Consider the following 19738-nt stretch of genomic DNA (forward strand, 5'->3'; position numbering starts at 1 on the left):
TTGGTTATTTCTAGATATTGGCAGCAGCCTGCTGATATCTAATCACATACTAAAAGGGGTGGGGGGGTGTGGAGAGGGGGCAGAGAATTTTGAAATATTAAAAGTGACCAATACCTAACATGTATAATTACATAAAGGAAGTGTTTGCATAAGAAAATCATACTCATACATGAATAAATAATTTTTACCATTAAGTAGTCAACTTTTATATAGAAAACACAAAACAGCAAGAAAGCTGTGATATACTAACGAAAGCCCACAGTCTCATAGTACTCTAAACTCATTGAGTTCTATAAACACATAACTCTTTTATCCATTACATCTTTCAAAGATAAGTTAAATTTAGAAAGAACTAATATCATATATACAATAACAAATAAACTACATAGCTTATTTTCTCACAATTTAAACCCACAAACATTTCCGTGTACAAAAGAGTAACAACTACAATAGCATTAAACTCAGAGTTATACATAGAACTTAAAGGGGAAAATGCCAAACTGAAATATATTCTGTAAATACAAAAAGTGTCATAATTCTGCAAGAAAATGCATAAAAAAATCTGCCCTTTATTCAACAAAAAATGTCATGATATTTTCAAGCTGGGGAAAATAACCTCCTTGACAAGGGCTGTTTGACACATTTCTTAAACACGCAGTTTTAACATTGCTTGCCATACCATTACAGTCTCAAGCCATTTTTAAACTACGGACTCTGCAAGCCAAAGCACTGCCTTTCTCTGAACAGCAATTCAGTGGTGACAATGATGGCACAAACAGCACAGTCACACCTTCAGACTGGCAGACGCCTGCTACAAGCTGTTGAAGGATTTATCTGTCTTCCAAAATCTTCAGTGCAAACATTTTATTAAGATGTCACAAGAAATAAGTCGTTTGGAAAAATTCCTTTGGTGTGAAATAATAAGTTTACTTGGAGAAGACTTATACAAATAGTATGATAAAAAACAATGTAGTCTATAAATCTTCTTACAGTTAAACCGCAGATGGAATATAGCTATGGATAGCCCTTCTATAACTATATATCCAATCATTCTCCTTTATTTCAATCAAAAGTTATTTATGTGTTGGTAAAAAACATTCTCTCACATTTACAAAGGCTAGTTTTATACAATGTAGTGATCACTGGATTTGCCTTAACACTGCAGAGGATCTGTTTTCAAGAATTATAAAATATTTGGACTTCTCATACCTGTGAGAAGAACCAAATTATTAGAATTTAGAAAGACCTATAAGAAAGTAAAGGTAACATCCTCCTTTTGGGACAGAACTCTATTTCTGTCACTTCTAAAAGACATTTATCCATCTTGTTTTCAAAAGATCATGACTTGAGTCTCTATGGCCTCTCCCTGCCTTCATCCTGCTATTTTACTTTATTCAGTCAGGAAAATCTTCTCCCATCTCTACAATGTTTATCCATTACTTTGGATTAAATCTACAAAGAATATGCAGAATATTCCCTTTCCAGAAATTTTTGTACACTTAAAGGCTATATTATCTCATTCACCTCTTCGTACACAGACACACATATATTCAAATATATTAACAATTCATTCCACCTTTCCTCACAGACTGCATTTTTTTCTATTTCTGATCATTCTTGTGCATTGGGCTTTTTCTAATTTATTCATTTCTTTCTTGAACTGGAGTGCTCAGAATTACATATATTCCTCTAGCTAGACTCTTAAAGCTCCCAAGCCTTATCGAAGCATTATTCACACAATATTTTTGGCATTATTTCTCTTTATACATGTTCCACAGTGATGAGACCACACTGAAGCCTGTTTCATTTTATGATCCATTTCTACACCATTCTGCAGGCTTTTTTACATAGTGTGTATTTGTGCAAGTAATTATTCTGAATATATTACATTGCAATTATGTTTACTAACTTTCATCTTTCTCAAAGAGCATTTGAAAATCTCAAGATCATTTTTTGATCAGTGTAACAAATGATTCAAGATCATTTGAAAATCTTTGACTTTTTTCTTCCTATAACTGTACATATTTCGTTTCTGTGTTAAGCAAATACAAACTGACATACTTAGGCTGTGGCATGTATTACAGATGAATCCAAGTATTAAACTCAAGACTGACACAGACCACTGTTCAACACATCATTCTCTTCTGGCCCATAGTTGTTAACAGGAAGATTTAAAAGAGAATACATGCTTGCCAGCTGAACAATCTGCCCCACAACTTCTGGACTGTGACACTGGAATAGTAAGGGCAATTCAAATTAGGACACAGTTTGTCCCCAAAGAGACAATGCAAATTACAGGATTTAGTAAGGCTACATCATATCTACCTACAGGCTTCACTGAAATGCCAGATATGGTTAATACCATTTGTCATAAACATACTGAATGCTTTATCCTTCAGACAAATAAATCATAAATCATTCTTCTGTCATTGCACATTCTTACTGCCTTCAAGCTCCAAAAGCAAAACTCTGTACATGTCAAATCTGTTATTTGGTTGGCAGCCAGGGAGCAAGAACTTTGGTGTGCAAGTCTAGCTGAAGTCAGATCACATCATGGTGTCCTACCCACAGGAGTAGTAGAGACACAGTCCGACCACTTGAAATGGAAAGAGTATGACTCAGATTTAGTGGGCTGGAATAAGTTGCCAGAGAGACATTCTTTCCAGGCAAGATACTACTTGAGTGTGCAGTAGGTGTAAAATGAATTCACATCAAAATGACAGTGTTCTGCTTTTACTGATTCCCCTGTATGGCAGCTCTACCCTGCTAATATGCTAAGAATAATAAAATAATGCAAAGAGAAGAAGGAATACCTGCAAGGTAGATTACAAACAAAAACAAAATGCATTCATCTGGCAGACATAGATGGCATAGATCAAGATAGACAGAAAAGAATAGTTGGTAATAAACAGAAGCATGTGGAACAAAAGAAGTGAAAACAAGGGTCAGAAATGTTATACAGAATAAAAAAGTGATAGCTATAAGGATGAATATCATTCATACCTTATTCATATCACGGTATAGTATTTTAGGAATGCTCAATATTGGATAGAATTTTTCATACTGTTGCAATTTTTCTATAAAACACAACTATTTTGAAATTAGTTTAATTTTATTTGTGACATCAAATCTAATCTTCACTGGCAATTCATCATTACTTCAAACAATAAGCCCCACTTCAGAAGCACCTTAACAGGTACAGTAGGAGTGACTATACATAGTAAAAACCTCAGTATAAATCAGTAGGAATCTGATTTAAAACAAACTGTTTTAATATCTGAACATTGTTTTGTCCTTATTAACACCTGCATCTGGCCAGAAGCAAAGGAATATACACAGCTTTCAAGTGAATAGAAGAAGGAATCACATAACATAAATATTATCTTCTAGAGATTACTAGAAGATTAAATAAATCTAAATATATTGCTACTGAGTAGAAATTCTAAGACTTGATGTAATTGCTGCTTCTCACTAAGCAGTTAGCAGTTACCAAGATGAGCCTAATGAAAAAAACAGCATGCTACCTTTGACAGTCACAAGGGTTCAAAAACTCAGTCCTCATTAAAGTCACAACATGAGTCCAAGACAGAACTGATAACAGCCTTGCAGAAAACAGGACTAAATTCTACTTAACCAATATCAACATATCGATTTATGAAGCCTACTTTGTGTCAGTGGAAGTGAATATTCAACCTTAAAAAATATAGTGGATGTATACATTAAACTCATTTAAAAAAAAAATTAAAAAAAATGTTAGAAGCAAATTCTTGAAGTCTTCCCTATCTGCTGCTCAAAAAATACTAACTCAAAGTTCACATATCTCGTAATATTTTATGACTGCAATCCTAAATTGATTAAAAATTACCAGATTACTGTACCTGAGAATCTGTACCACTTCTAATATTAAGATCTAAACTAGGATTATTTGTAATATCAAATTTCCCCTACAGAGACATGCAGAGTAATCTTCAATAAATTTTTCTCTCTCTAAATAAAAACTACTGTTTCCATGAATAATTAATTCAGTTTCTTTTATTGCTATTTGCAGTGATTTTTTTTCCCTCTTTATTTTAATAAAAGAAGTGTATTCCTGGAAGTTCTTCCTTGTGATCCATTTATCCATCACTTCTGTCATTGCTTCTCTCAGCATCTCAAGGTTAATTTTTGGTCTGCACTACTTTTTCCATTAAGAAAAAAAAAAAAAAAGAGAGAGAGAAAAAGAGAAGAAGGAAGAAATAAGCACTTACATGCATAAGCAGCGCGGAAGTAATTTAAATGAAAAAGGAAGAAATAAGCACCAAATGAGGAAAGAGGGAAAAAAGGCATTTCTTTGAAAGGAGGAATTTAGCTGCCTAGAAAGGCTGAGAAAGTCAGATTCTGATACACAGCTGTCGGCAATTTCCTTAAAGAAAAAAATCCAATTTTATGACTTTCATTAATTGATTCTTATAGAAAAGATTGTTGGTAAATGAGGACAAATAATATTAGTTCACAGATTTTCATAGGGAAATGCTGTGTCTTTTCATTGGTTTCCATGAATTTCAACGGAGTTCACATCAAAGAACCAATAATGAACTTACCATGCTTCTGTGATAACATAAGGTACTGAAATTGATAGGAAATCAGCAAATCTTGAACCAGGAATAGGAGCCCAACTGGCACTGTAATCCTGGAGAGTAGATCCAGCCTTTTTTGAGAAATGCCTGACTTATTCTGTGCATACATTCCAAATATTTCAAATTGAATATATATATATTTTTTATCTGCCCATGCAAATTTTACTATGTCTTATTATTCATGTACAAATTAATATTTTGTTTCCATCAAGGAAAAAAAAGATGACATGGAGAAAGGATTTGGTAACTGAAAGCTGGTATAGTTTACTCTGCTAATTTGTAGACTTAAACATATAAATATACATTATACATATATACACAGGTATATACATATTTTTTCTCTATATATGTCATGGCCTTATCCAGCAAGATTTTTTAGTGGGAAGCTGCAGGACTGGCTTCTGTAAGAAGAGTGTAAGATCTGTCCCATGTTAGATAAGCTGGATCTGGATCCAAAAGGGACCTGCTGATGGCCAAATCTGAGCCATGAGACACTCTGAGTGTGTCTGCAGGAGACCAGATTTAAAGAAAGGGAGAAAACTATATGAAACAGCAGCTAAGAGAAAGGAATAAGAAAATATGTAATGAGCCTTGCAGACTCCAAAGTTAGTGTTGCAGAGGGCAGAAAGTGCCAGAGGCACAAGAGCAGAATTTCTCTGCAGCCCAGGAAGTTTATGGTGGAGCAGATTGACCCCCAGCAACCCATGGGCCCCACATGGAGCAGATCTCCACATGCAGCCATGGAAGAGCCCGAGGTGCAGCAGTGAACGTGGCCTGAAGGAGGCCACAGCATGAGGAACATGCACTAGAACAGGTTGCCCAAAGAGGTTGTGGATGCCCCATCCCAGGAGGCATTGCAGAGCAGGCTGGATGTGGCTCTGGGCAGCCTGGTCTGGTGGTTGGCAACCTGCGCATAGCAGAGGGGTTGAAACTAGATGCATTGTGGTCCTTTTCAACCCAGGTCATTCTATGATTCTGTTATTCTATGGGAGTGCATGTAGGACAAGGTGTTATTAGTTTGCTATTAGTTTCTCACTGCTCTAGTCTGATACTAATAGGTAGTAAATTACATGATTCTTCCTTATGTTGAGTCTTTTCTTCCTGTGATGGTAACTTACTTTTCCCTATCTCAAGGTGTGAGCTTTATTCATCATAATTTCTCGCCTTGTCCTTATGAGGAGAGGGAGAGAGAGAGAGTTGTGTGATGGAGCTCAGCTGTCCATCCCAGTGAAACCACTACAACTTGATTTCACAAGTGTTTTTAGATGATTATGACTAAATTTTTTTTAGCATCAGCAATGTTATACATGAATATACGTAGTGTTTATATGTATTGTGTCCTTTGTATGGAAATACAGGGTCAATCCAATTGCCCACATTTGGCATCTAACACTATTTAAATTTACCAGAAATATCTTACCTGGCTTAAATCTCTCTTCACAGAGGCACTGGTGAATCAAATTACCTATTTAAATTATTTATAAAAAAAAAAACCAACCTAATTAATAACATAGTGAAATTCATCACATTTATTACGCTCAGCTTTTTAATGCCCCTCTGAGCCTTGAGTAAAGTTGATGATCCTCCTTAAGAAGGGGCTGCAACGAATCATCAGTACTCAGAATTTTTTGCTGGGATGAGGACACTGATGAGGTAGGGAGATGACTTCTTTCCTCAGTGATGAGTCTGCTTGATACTATTCATATTTTTATATGTTTCTACACAGCCTATTGAACCGCTCTTACTTTTCTTCCTGATCTATAAATTAGTTACACAATGGCCACTTCATTTTGTTAAACCTTCACCACGTATTTGTAAACAACATGTTGTAGAATCTAGGACACTGAAAAGGCATTAATCTGTATCAAATTACCATTGAAGCATCAAAACTAAATTAACATCTTGAATACTAGGATTTTCTTAAGTTGGAGCTATTTTATTTATAGCATATTTGTCAGTTATAACATTTATCTGAAAGATTTTCAAGTTCAGCAATTTGGGGTAAAGGAGAAGAGAGAGGAGGAAAATGGAGTACATATTTTTGAATATAGCAGTGCTTTAGAGAAGATGAAGTTTGGAATCTTTGGTCAGCATCCGTCATAATGGTGATTTGAACTCAAGCCTGCATTTTCATAATCAACGTCCTGACATTGGACAATTCTAAGAACATTTTCTCTTCATTCTCTTAAACAAAACATTGGGACAATCCTGTTCATTCAAACTTGTTAAAAAGCAAATTTTATTTCTTGGAGACAGAATACATTTTGACTAGCTCTGCTTTTACCAAATTTATTTTTAACTTACAAAGGAAACAAATCTTTCATGGATTTTAGTTATTCATTGTCATGCAAATATGAGTAGGGAATGTGGGTGCAACCTAGCAATGTTCAAGATGCCACAGCACTGAAAAAGCAGCTAAACTTTTCTACTTTGACACTGGGAAATCTTTGATATGTCAAAAACAAACAAATCTCAGTTCCTTGTATGTACCAAACCTCCTGTTCCAACCAGGCCAACTGGAAACTCACATCTCATGTCTGATTCTAAAATTAAAGCCACATCACAGAGGTTTAAGGTGACAGAACTAATTACAGCTTAAGAAAAGTATAGCAGAACAAGAGCAAAATATGCAGTTGTAAATTAAACATTCAAAATGTTTCCTCTTAATTGCAAAAGTCAATTTTATCAGACCAACAGCTGAGACTCCCAACAGAGGAAAGAGTACTTCTACAGTAGGTAGATTTTTACAGTGATACGACAAATACACTTTACCTAAGTGACTGTGAAATGCTAGAATGTCCTTTGAGCCCAACCTCTTTCTAAGGGAAAGCAGAACAAATAATCCTATCTCATTTCTTTGCCAAATGCTTTTCAAGCAGAAAAGTTAGATAAATACTGCAGATATTTATCTTTTTTTCTTTTCCTTTTTTTCTTCTGACGTGCTATCCTAAAATTAAGAGTAAAGATTTAATATTTTATTTATACAGTATACTTTCCACTCTAGTGTGGCAGGAAATGCAATTAGAAAGACATAATTTAATATTTAAATTTAGTTGAAAGTAAACATCCGAATATAATGAAATTACCTCGAAAAAAAGCCTGCTCCAACTTTACTAGCTCAATGACACATTGCCTTGCCACATAGGGTAGGGTGGTCTTCTGTGTCCACCTCCCCTCTTGCCTTGCATCAGTCCAAGAGAAAACTTTGCTACTTATATACATATCTTGGTTAGTTTTTCTTTTCAGTGTCTCTGGCTGGCCATCTGGTCACAACGTTTGTTCACTTCTAGGACACAGGATGATTACTTCAGTGGAGCTAATCTTTGTCTACTCTAATGCAAAGGTAGGACTTGGCTTTTCAGTTTTTTTCTATTTTTCTCCCACTTCTTCCCAGTTTTCCTTCTATCTATACACTTGTCCTTCCATATTCAGAATTGCTTTCCACTCAGCTTCCATCTCAGCACTTGACACCCCACCTGGGACAGAGACAAGCATGAGGTAAGGCTAGAAATGCATCTCAGTAAGGCACACAGCCAACCAGGTTTGGGCTGTAGAGAGCTGGAAACCAACCCTGAGTGGGGCTTCACTGGACAGGAGTTGATGGCCCCAGGGTCTGGAAAGAGATCCTGGGCTCTCACCAATGTAGGGATAGGCAGGGACAGTCAGGTCTGTCACTCCTCTCAGGGCTTGACAGGCAATATCTAATGCAAGATCATGATAAAGAATCAATTAATTTATAGAACTGCATAGAATATTAAAAAAAAAAAAAAAGGATAAATCATCAAAGAACAAAGCATGTAAACACAGTGAGCGTACTCCTCAGTGACGTGCTTTAGTTGCTTAGATGCTGATTCTTAAACACAAACTGCATGGCTCTTACTACTAAATTTAAGATATACTATTAGAACTATATCTTTTCCATTTTGCAGATAGGAGGACATATTTTCTGAATTCATCATAATTTAGAAGGTACACTCCAACAACTGATAAACAAACTTCCATTGTTTACGAGAAGATTTGGTATTTTAAATTACTCATATTCATTCCTTACCAAAAAGCTTCAACAAGAAATTCAATGAAACAATCCAAATCTAATGCAAAAGGTTTGTGGGGTCAGTGGTTTGTTTTTTATAATACCATGATACATCAATACAATAGAAGAGAGGGCAGAGAAAATCACTTAAGAACCACACAGCCATTAAACAAGTGTGCATTTCAAGAGGCAAAGCAATATGAGATGGTGAGATGAAAAAAAGGATAACAGCAAATGTGACTCAAATACACAAAGATCTGCATTTGGCCTGAAGAGAAGGTAGAATTTCAGTTTTAAATATTCTATAGAGAAGAAAAGCAAGATGAAAAACCTGTTTTTCTAAAGCATCCCTTTGTCCTACATGTTCATATATAATACAGCTGACTTCCACTGTACTCTCCAGGAATTGAAAGAGTAATAATGCTGCTGCATTCTGCACTTGATATTATGTTTCACTACCAGTAGATAGGGAAGTAGACAAGAACCTAAGCTTTTCCCAAAAAGAGTACTATGCACTATTGTCTTTGTCACAAAATCTTTTAATACAGTAAACTACAATTCCAAATACTCCTAGCAACTAATTTCCAAATAAAATACTTCTAAGAATGCATCACAGAATACTTTAGTAAGAGTAACATTACAGTCCCAAAAAGATTAGTAATCTTGTTCTGTTTCCTGTCTTATCACCTTTGTCTGGGACTTCTGGGATGTTGAGGAAAAAAATAATAGTGAAAGAACAGTTATAATCTTCAGCAAATGAAAAGATGAGATAAAAAGAAAGCAGCATAAATAAGAGTAGAATTCTTGCTAAGGACATTCTGTCCTCAGTGAAATTTAATAAACTGTAATCTTACCTTACTTTTGATCAAGGGATATTGTCTCTCTCCAAAATAGAGGCATATTAGATAAGATTCTGTCTCCAACTACTTTACAATTTCAAAATGAAAAGAATAAAATAATACACTTAACTAACCCTTTAAGTTATAATCTAAGTACAAATTATTATTAAGCATAATTTAGTTGCTGAAAAGGAAGGATAGCACAAACTGATAGAAATATCATCAGAAATATATCCTTAACTCACACCATACCTCATCACTTTGAAAATATTTACTATTAGAATTTAAACAGTGTGTTAAAGAAAAATAAATATCATTGCTTAGAACTTGGGTGAGACCCCACTTTTCAATTTCTGATAAGGTTTGCCAAGTACACTTGAGATGCTAAGTATGGTGGACAGGGTAAGTTTCTTGAAACAGCTAAGATTTCATCAAATATCTAGTTCAGTAAAGTCTAGAGAGTGTTAGAATAAATGGAGTTTCTTATTAATCAGGAAAATAATTAAACACAAAGCATCTATTCCTCCACAAGTTTTGCACCAAAACATCTAATATAGAGAAGGTTTTGGAAATAACATACTAATTTTTTATTTCACATTTAGCACTAGTGTGCTCCCCGAGTAATATCAATGAAATCATGATCTTCTGCACATTTTAATCTCTTTTTGGGAATTCAATGAACTGAATTTCAATCATGATCATGTTACATGTCATGCTTACTAGACTGGGGATCTTTAGCTATTATAATAATGCAAATAAACTTTCTGGTGTTGATTAAGCAAGCAAAGCTTCAATAGAAACCGTTGCCACAGTAAAGCATATGCTAAACAGTGTTCATAGAGTAAGCTAATATCTTCTTTTCAGACAAAAATAGAACTAGAAAAATATGGTAATTTAGACAAAAACAGCATTTCAGACTGAAAAATTAAAAGTAGCTTTTACACCTTAAAAATATTGCTTTTTATATATTGCATCTCAAGAACACAAAATGAATCAAATGCAGAAGTTCAAAGTTACACATAATGAAGTTCAGAAAAAAATATTATGAAAGAATGTACTAATATTTATTGTAGTACTTTCTAAAGCATTGTTTACATTCTTAAATTTAAAAAATATAAATTATAAAAATATAAATTTAAAAAATGTAACATTATGGGAACATTTTGTTTTTCTGCTCTGTTTCTCTCATGCTTAAAGTGAATAGTGTGAATCTTAGGAACACTGTGTACTGGAAAAGTACTGATAGGCTCTATGGTAATGTAAGAACCATCTTAGAAGTATCCTATCCCTTGAAATTACAGGTTTGAAAATAATGAGGAATATATTGTCATGAATGCAGTTAAAGCTTCAGCATCTGAAAGTCTACTATCATGTATGTGAATATGAATAGCTATTCATGTACTTTTTAAAGTTGGACACATCTAGAACTGCCATCTGAAATAAATGGAGAAGTGTTTCTAATGATGTTTTGATATACCAGTTATTTGAAAAAATATATTTTCATACTGTGAAAAGCACATAACTGAAAAAATTAATTTTACCCAAGAGATGAAGGGTAAACACCTTGGAGATTTCTGTATTTACAATGAGAATTATATTACAGAACTACACTTTTTTGTGTGGCACAGCTATTCAATGTTAGGTTAGGAATTCTACTCAAGAGAAAATTACATTAGCAATATGATGAGCAACATGACTGGAAGAAGCTCAGTTTGGAAAACCATATCACATCTCTGCATTTCTATGAATGCTGCCTGCATCCTGCATCATCATCATCATGGTGGAACTTCAGCCCTGGAAGTACATACAGGCCAATGTGATGGTATCAGTTTTGCTTCTGTCAAGTGTTTTTGCCCTTTACTTGAAGTACAGCTCACAGTTTCTCCTGTTTATCTCCAATATTAGTGAAATTTAAATTCACCTGGGGGAGTTTCTCCTTTATGCGTATGGGCATGTAGATATAACATTGATTAATTATTAGTATTGTAAACACTATTTATCAGAAGCACACATAAAACATTACTTGAAATATGTTCAACTTCACAGCTGAACATTAATTACAGTAATAGATATTTAGACCTCTGTAGGTCATTTGGAGAAAAGTTATTAAATCTTTCCTAGCTTTTCTTGAAATTATCAAAAGAATGACATTAATTATTAACAAGATTTATTAAAGAAAACTGTGAAGAAGTGCAGGTAATGATTAATATTCCTGCTAAGATGAAAACACTGAAGTACTTGGCTGAAATTTGACACAAAAAAGTATTACAGTGCCAAGACAACATGCTTCACTCTCATACATGCCAAGCTACAACATACCTGTAGAGGTGTGGAATAGAGTAGCAGAGTCATCAGAGAGAAACCATTCTTCCTGAATCAAGTGTCATATGTCTTACAAATTAAGACAATGATGCATCCAAATATGGTTTTACTGCTGAGCTTAGCTGGTGAAAATAAAAGTATGAACACAAAATTCTCAAGACAAAGTATACCCCAAAGTACTTTCAAGACCAACAAAAAAGGAAATTTATTAGATCTCAGCTGAAATTACTATTTAAAGATGACGTATAGACTTGAAATCATAATAGCAGTAATGTGTAAGAAATATTTTAGAATTCAAGAGAAAGGGCACAGCTTCCTCTGCTAGTGTACCAAAGCTTGAAGCATGCTTCCCAAACACAACAGTCTCATGATGTTCTGTAATAATGACAACCGTGAAGGCTGCAACACGTTTTTTAATGATACTGGAACTGTTGCAGAAATGAAGCAGACTACCATATATCAGACTGGACATTAAGAAAAAAAATTATTTACAATGAGGATGATCAAAACCTGGAATATGCTTCCCAGAGAGGTGGCTGATTACTGTCTGTATTCAAGAGGCACTTGGATAATGCCCACATTAATATGCTTTAACTTTTGGTTCGCCCTGAAGATAATAGAAAAGATAACAGAGAAGATATTTGTCATATACTTCTGCAAAAACCTAACAAAGAATCAAGACCATAAGCAAAGTAAACAGAGAAGAAGACTAACTGAGCACTTAATCACCATTCTTAAAGTCACTATATATTTTGAGAAGTATGTTAAGAAATCAATTGCTTTGATATATATTTATGAAAATAAGCTTAGAACCTGCCAGAACAAATGGGTCCCTATTGGAAAGCAAAGAAAAAAGATGTTAAAAAGGACGTATATCTCCAGCAGTTAAGCTACATGCTCCTGCATAAAAAGGAGTGTCTGATAAAGAAGGTTATGTGTTAAATTTACTTAGCATAATGCACAGTGCATGTTCAACTGAGTACTCCATCACTTTCTCTAAACTTCAAACCCTCATGTATTTAGAAAGTAATTCAGTATTCACTTTCCTCAGCACTAACTAATCTCAAACAAACACTGCAGACTTCCAGGTGACATTCTGAATGTGAATTTGACAAATAATAATTAAGCAAGAAGATGAAAAGAGAAAAAAAAAAAAGAAAAGAAAAGAAAAAAAAAAAGCAATGTAGGTTAGTTGGAAAGAGAAAGACAGTGTCTGTCTTACTTTAACCAACATAACCACCGGTCTAAGAATCCATTAAAGAGTTCGGTTTATTTGTCTCAGCTTCTAGATAATTATGAATATCTCTTTTCTGTTGTATTTTATGTTGTTTTGTTTTTTTTTCAATAAAATCAAACATCAGTAGGTTTCCTCTAATCTAACAGTTTTAGGTGAACAGATATAAAATTTGGAATTAGGAGTGGCTATTGGAATAGGTTATGTATTATATGTGCTACAAATATTTATGAAAGTAATATTATCAGTATGAGATGTTTCTCCTAGGAAAGTAGAGGAGAGGAGACTTCAGGAAGTGAGAGATTTGGGTTCTGATGAACACTATTACATCAATTGTATGGTATTGGTTTTTATTATCAACCTTAGCAATAACTTTACATTATTAGAAAGAAATACTTCTTTGAGAACAGTATATGTTTTACCATGCATACTTACGCTGTGTATATTTTCATGACATTAATACAATTTTAATACATAAACCATGAAATCAATTCAGTAAGGCTGCAGTATTAACATATATGTCTCTTCCCTCCAGTCACTTTTTAGCAATATTTTATATTTCCTTAACCACAAAGAACAAAATTTCATTTTGACAGACTTAACAAAAATTTTATTCAGCTACCAAAGAAATACTGATTTCTCAGCAGAATTTTATTTGATTCTTTGCTTAAAGCCTATTTTCTAGAAATTTTGCTCAATTACACCTCTGCAATGTAGGGAATTTAGCAAAATTCCACTGATTCCAATGGTAGCGCAGGTTATTTTTAAGATTAAGCTTTACATTCTGTAAAAATAAAAATTATGAAATATATATATTTTTTTCAAAATGGAACTGAAAGTGTAGGCTGAAAATGAAAGATAAGTAATTTGTTAGATGACATAGTAAGCAGTGAAAGAAAAACTAAGAGGAACAAAAGTGAAGCATACAGCATTGAAAGCATAGGACAGACATTAAATATATTTGGGAAACAAGCTGTACACAGATAAAAATTAGAAAAGCATTTTAGTTTTTCATTCAGCATGTAATAATGCAAATTCTGTGAAGTATCATTTTTCACAGTCATATCACAAACATGCAGTCTTCGAATCTTCTGCAATACATAATAGAATCCGCTCTACTACATTATGAATAGTAACTCCAGTAATATCTATCTTGCAATTCAGTAAAGTGGAAAAATCTGCAACCTTTCAAAAAAGTTCCCCTCCAGCATTAAAAATTGGAATAAATTATGACATCTCTTCTTATTAAAGTGTCTGAACATGCAAACATTTTGCCTTTTATTTTGACCAGACAAAAACTCACCTGAAGATTTCTTTAATTAGCATCAGTATTGAGATGTTGTCTGAGACCAGTAAGAAATGTCTCCGATCAGCACAAAGCAATCAGCATCACTCAGTGGGCAGTTTCACATTTGAAAGCATTTCTTTGGAGTTGTTTGCCTTCGAATAGGAGGACCCCAGAGTGTTAACTGGTTAAAGACTTGGCCTGGGAACAAATAATTCCAGCTTGATACAGGAACCTGGGAGATGAGACACTGTATCCTCTGAAGGCAAGATTTAAATTTATGAGGCCTGGAAAACGGGAACTAAGGCAATTCCAAAGCCAGAAGATGTCACTCCAAAAGAGTGGGTTCAACCACTTTGGACTGTAAGTAAAAGTTTGTACTGTTGGCATTAGTCATCATCTAATCAATACAATCCCGAGCAGCCTAGCACTACTAGGATTCCAAAACATCACTGGATCAAGGAGCAGTGAACCGCTTTGCTTTGCTGTGTCTGTATATCCATCTCTTTCCCATTTTCTATCTTTTTATCTTATTTTATTCTTTTACTCTTTGGAGTAGCTGTTGCCTGATATTATCTTACTTGTAATGCTTATTGATTGTAATTAGCATATTAGCCAATTTTACCTCCAAGTACAATATTAGTTGTTAAGAAAGCTCTCAATGATAGGTGTGTATTATTCCTCCGAGACTCAATCACAGTTGCGACTCCTGCTGACGAGGGGAGGTGTGACTCACGAAATACAAAAAGATTCACCTCCCTTGAAATTCACTGAGCAAATTGCAAATGTCAAAGAAACAAACTGTAATCCCTTGATATCTGTCAGTAAACATTTGGCTGGAACTCTGACAGTTTCTTATCTCTTGTTTAGCAGAGCTGTTAGAACTCACTAATATAGTTGGTATTTAACAACAAACTTTTTAATAGCATTGTTTTCCTGTTGTTGTCCATGTATCTTTTACAGATCAAATCAAAAGCCTATCAGACTGCCAGACTGCATGACTGTCACAACATAATGATGGCAAGGCCATAATGATTATGTATCACTGAGGAAAAATCCACCAAGCATATAAGTATTTTTATGAAAACTATAGTTAAGTCTCTCACAACAGAATGGAAACTATTTGCATTTTTAAATTGTTTCATAAATTTTGACCAAAAGAAAGGTTTTCTATTGATCTGGTTTTAAGACAATGCAAGAGCACCTGATATTCTGACATACTCATCAATTGCTTAATTTATGCAGTATAATAAGATAAATACATGTATGGGAAATGCAAAATCAGGGCCTGAACCTCTGATTGACAACCTGAAGCAAGCAAAGAGTCAGCCCTGGGAATGCAGGTGAAGATAACTCACCTGTGCTACCAGAAGGGGTGGAGCCTTGCTCTACCTCTCCTAGACCCAATTTAAGAGCTGACTATCAGTGGGGAAGGATCTCTTCTGGAGATTGCTCCTTTTGAAGTCTTCTCAGTGAGCCCAGGACAAGGGTAAGCTTTCCATCCATGCTTCTTTGATGTGATAGCTGTTTAATTTAACTTTCTTGTATATTTCTTAATTACAACATCTGTATATTCATTGATTATACATCAGCAAAGTAAACATTTCTCTTACTTTTGAAACTGTAAGTTATGATGTTAGTATCATAGAACAGTGCTAGAATAAAAAGACTCAACCTCTCTCAATGATAACTTAAAGAATTTATTAAAAAGTGAGAAGGACAAAAAAAACCATGACTTTTAGGTCCTAGGTTTATTTTAGAATCTTCAGATATGCCCTGTGAAGTTAAAAAAAAAAAAACCTGAAAGATGGTATAAGTGTGTTCTTCTAATGCAGACCCTTACTGCACTACCAATTTTACAAATAAGACAGAGATCTAGAAAGCATCCGTTGGAGGGCCACAAAGATGGCCTCTGGCCTCTAGGAAAACAGGTCTTTTTTTTTTTCTTTTTTTTTTTTTCTTTTGTACAGCAAAAATTTAATTCATTTTTATTAAAATTCTGAGGTATTTTTCTTTTATTGCTCAAACCTTATTTTACCTGTGCCAGAAAATCTCTGTTCCGCAGGAAAAGACATTAATCAAAATATCTTGTAATAAGAATAATGTAATTCTCAATCACATAATGTGGTTATGAATTTTCATCAGATCAAATGCCACTTGGCCTTAAAATAACTTTTAAGCTGCCCTAGAGAACAAGTTCTCATGAGGAAAATAAATTTTTAAGACCCACAGCCTACGTTATATGCTATAGTGATTGTAGTCTAACATCATTCAAGCAGTCTCTAAATACAACAGAGCAGTTAGAGGTAGCAGAGTATGACTTCTGAAAGCTTTTAAGCTTGATACCTTTACAGACTTGATATTTTCTAGTATATGTGTAGTCCACTCTACAAAAATGTTTACATCATGAACTGGTTATCCCACAGAGGTAATAAAATGATCTCCACTAGAAACTGTCCTATAGGCAGACGAATGAAGAAAAGCATCATCCTTTCAGCAAACTTCTCTCTCTCTTCTTTTACTTGGGGATCAGTAAAGTAACTCAATGCTGGCTTAAGAAAGCAAGGTTTCTTGTGTACTGAAGGATCTGCATGCTGATGATTTTCCCAGAGGTCAGTAAATAAATTATTAAAAAAAAAAAAAAAAAAAAAAAATTAATACACTTTTTGCCCTACTGAGTGATATGTGATATACTAAAAAGCATAGTAACAGGGTTTTGCATTTCAAACTCTTAGGTTGGCTATTCCTCTCAGGACTTCATCTGGTAAGATCTCACGAGGTGTTCACTGATCATTGTAAGCCTTGGTATGCAATACCGTACTGAACTCACTTCCTAATGCCTAGCAGTAATCCAGAATATTAATAATAGTTCTTGACACAAAGTTCCACATGTTCCTGTTGGCACTCAGTCGGGTTAGAGAGCTCTCAGAGTTTCTTGTAGCATCAGAATAGTTCTCTGAATAGTTCTGCTTTACTGTGTTCAACATACATCTTACATACCATTCACTTACAATCCAGGAATTCCTGTCCCTCTAATCAGTTAATTGGTCTAGCTTCTCCCAAAACACAGTGATAAAGGATGGAAGGTTTAAGTGCAGTAAGATTAACAATGCATACAAAAAGAACCTCCTGTTTACCCCTAGATGCAAACAGATACCATTTGCTCTCTGTCTTACACTCCAGACTCTCCCAAGGTTTCACAGTGATAGGGTCTATCAAGGAGTCTGATAAACTCTTTGCTGACTGCTCACAGTTACATTTTCCCCCACATATTCCTGATTAGTTAAGTCTAACATCACTCTTTTTTTTTTTTTTTTTTTTTTTTTTTTTTCTCATTACTAATGAATGGACAAGGAAATACTTTGCAATTCACAAGTATGCTCCCCTGCTACAAAATATATTGGCAGCTAGTTTTATGTTCCTAATCCACTTTGGAAAATCATTCCTTGCCTATCAGATAAAACATTTGAACTGTCTTAATTACAAGATATTTTTCCTTCTGATATGATATTGGTCAGTCATTAAAAGCAACATTTATACTTTTTCATATCTTTATAATTCTTGCTTTCATTCTGTGCTGTAGCAGTCTTGAGAGAATATCAGAAATTCTGATAGCAAATTGGATATTTTAATAGACGTACTGGGCAAGCCTGAATAATGGAATTAAGTTTCCAAGCAAGGATTAGATGGAACTGAGGCCCACAGGCAAATCACTTCAATATAGAAAGTTCTTGCTTAACTGCTTTTCACAATAGAGGATATATCTAAGTAGATAGCTGCCTCCCTGCTTGAAGTTATTGCTTCCTGGAGTTTAATTCTACTGACTCCAGCCTAAGCAGCCTAGTAACTGCTTCCTTTCTGAACATCACTGGATCCAGAGGAACCAGGCGTTCCTGAGAACGTGTTCAAAATGCACATATCATTTTCTATATTTGTATGTAAGTATACCTCATAAAAACAAATGTATAGCTGTTGTCTATTCTGAACTGACTAGAGGGAAAGCAGCTGCGGTTCAACTTTCTGAAGTGATGACGTATTGATTATAAGATTTTTCTACAAAATGCAATGATTTTCAAACATGCCAAAGCACACTATATTTCCTGTATTTCCTGAACAAACATTTTCCAAATAACTGGGAGAAAGGAAAAAGAGGAAGGGAAAAGCATCCTTCAAGTCTTGATGCCTTTATGAAGCAGAGGTGGAGTGAAGAACAGGGAACTAAGAGAAAGAACTCACTATCCTGTCTATTTCTGCATTTCATCCAGCTGCTATTCAGTGTAATAAAAGGTTGAATCCTATGAGTTGTGACCAGTTATATCTGAAACACTCAAAGTCTGTTGGTTCCAGTTACTTCTCTATATGCTTTCTCCTTTTACCCTGTATAGTTTGACTTCTTTTCTATACAAGTCAGAAAAAATGGACTGCAGTCCTAGCGTAGTTTAAAGCCTTTGAGACTGGGGCTTGCATCTTCTTCGCAGTAACCTGTGGATTTTAACTCTGTGATGCTAAATAAAGCTCTTATACCTGCAGAGGCATCGTGCCACTAAACTGTTATATAAAAAGTATCCCTTTATTTTCTGCATTAAAGAAAAGATTCCTGCTTTGAAATGCGCATCTCAGGAGAGTCTTCTTGGATCTGAACGCCACTCATACAGAGCCCTGCAGCATATGGCCATGCTCTTGACAGAGTTGGTGTTTTCACGCAGTATGACATACAATTGTCTGTGGGATTTTTAGGACGCAGTGGAAAATCCACTGTCTGTCCCCTCCAAAATAGATTATGTTGCTGAAAAATGTAAATGTTGTGGTCAACTAAGATAAGAAATTCAACAGAGGAAAGGAAATCATAAAACTTCTTATATCCTTTTATTTATATGTGAATTAAGTCTACAGATAGTCAGTACAGAGGACCATGGGCAGGCTACTGAACAGCCTCTGGCTGAGATTAAGCTTACTTAGTAGGACATGACAAGTAGGTCACAGCCATGAAGGACACCTGGATTTCACTGGTATGTCAGGTATTATGGGACAGGACCGAGACTCACAGAACCTTCTGGAGCTTCTTGAAGACTACCGTCGTCCAAAACCAGCAGGCCAGTAATGCTGTGCAGTAATGCCAAGGTCACTCAGCAGCATCAGGTCAAACTTAGCAGATCATTAGCAAATTTAGGTATGGATGTAGCAAAGCTGGGACCAAAGGGGAAGAAATAAATAAGAGCCGGTTGCAAGCTCACAGGATAAGGAGGGAAAGACACAAGCCCGAAGAAGAAGTCAAAACAAAAAAACAAAAAAAACAAAAAAACAAAAAAAAAAACCACAACAAAAAAAAAAAAAAAAAAAAGAGGATAACAGCGTAGACAAACAATGTAATCAGGGTCATTGGAGGTAGCTCCTGAGCTTAATTACCAA

The sequence above is a fragment of the Tetrao urogallus genome (genome assembly GCF_951394365.1).
Source record: "Tetrao urogallus genome assembly, chromosome: 3".
NCBI lineage: Eukaryota > Metazoa > Chordata > Aves > Galliformes > Phasianidae > Tetrao > Tetrao urogallus.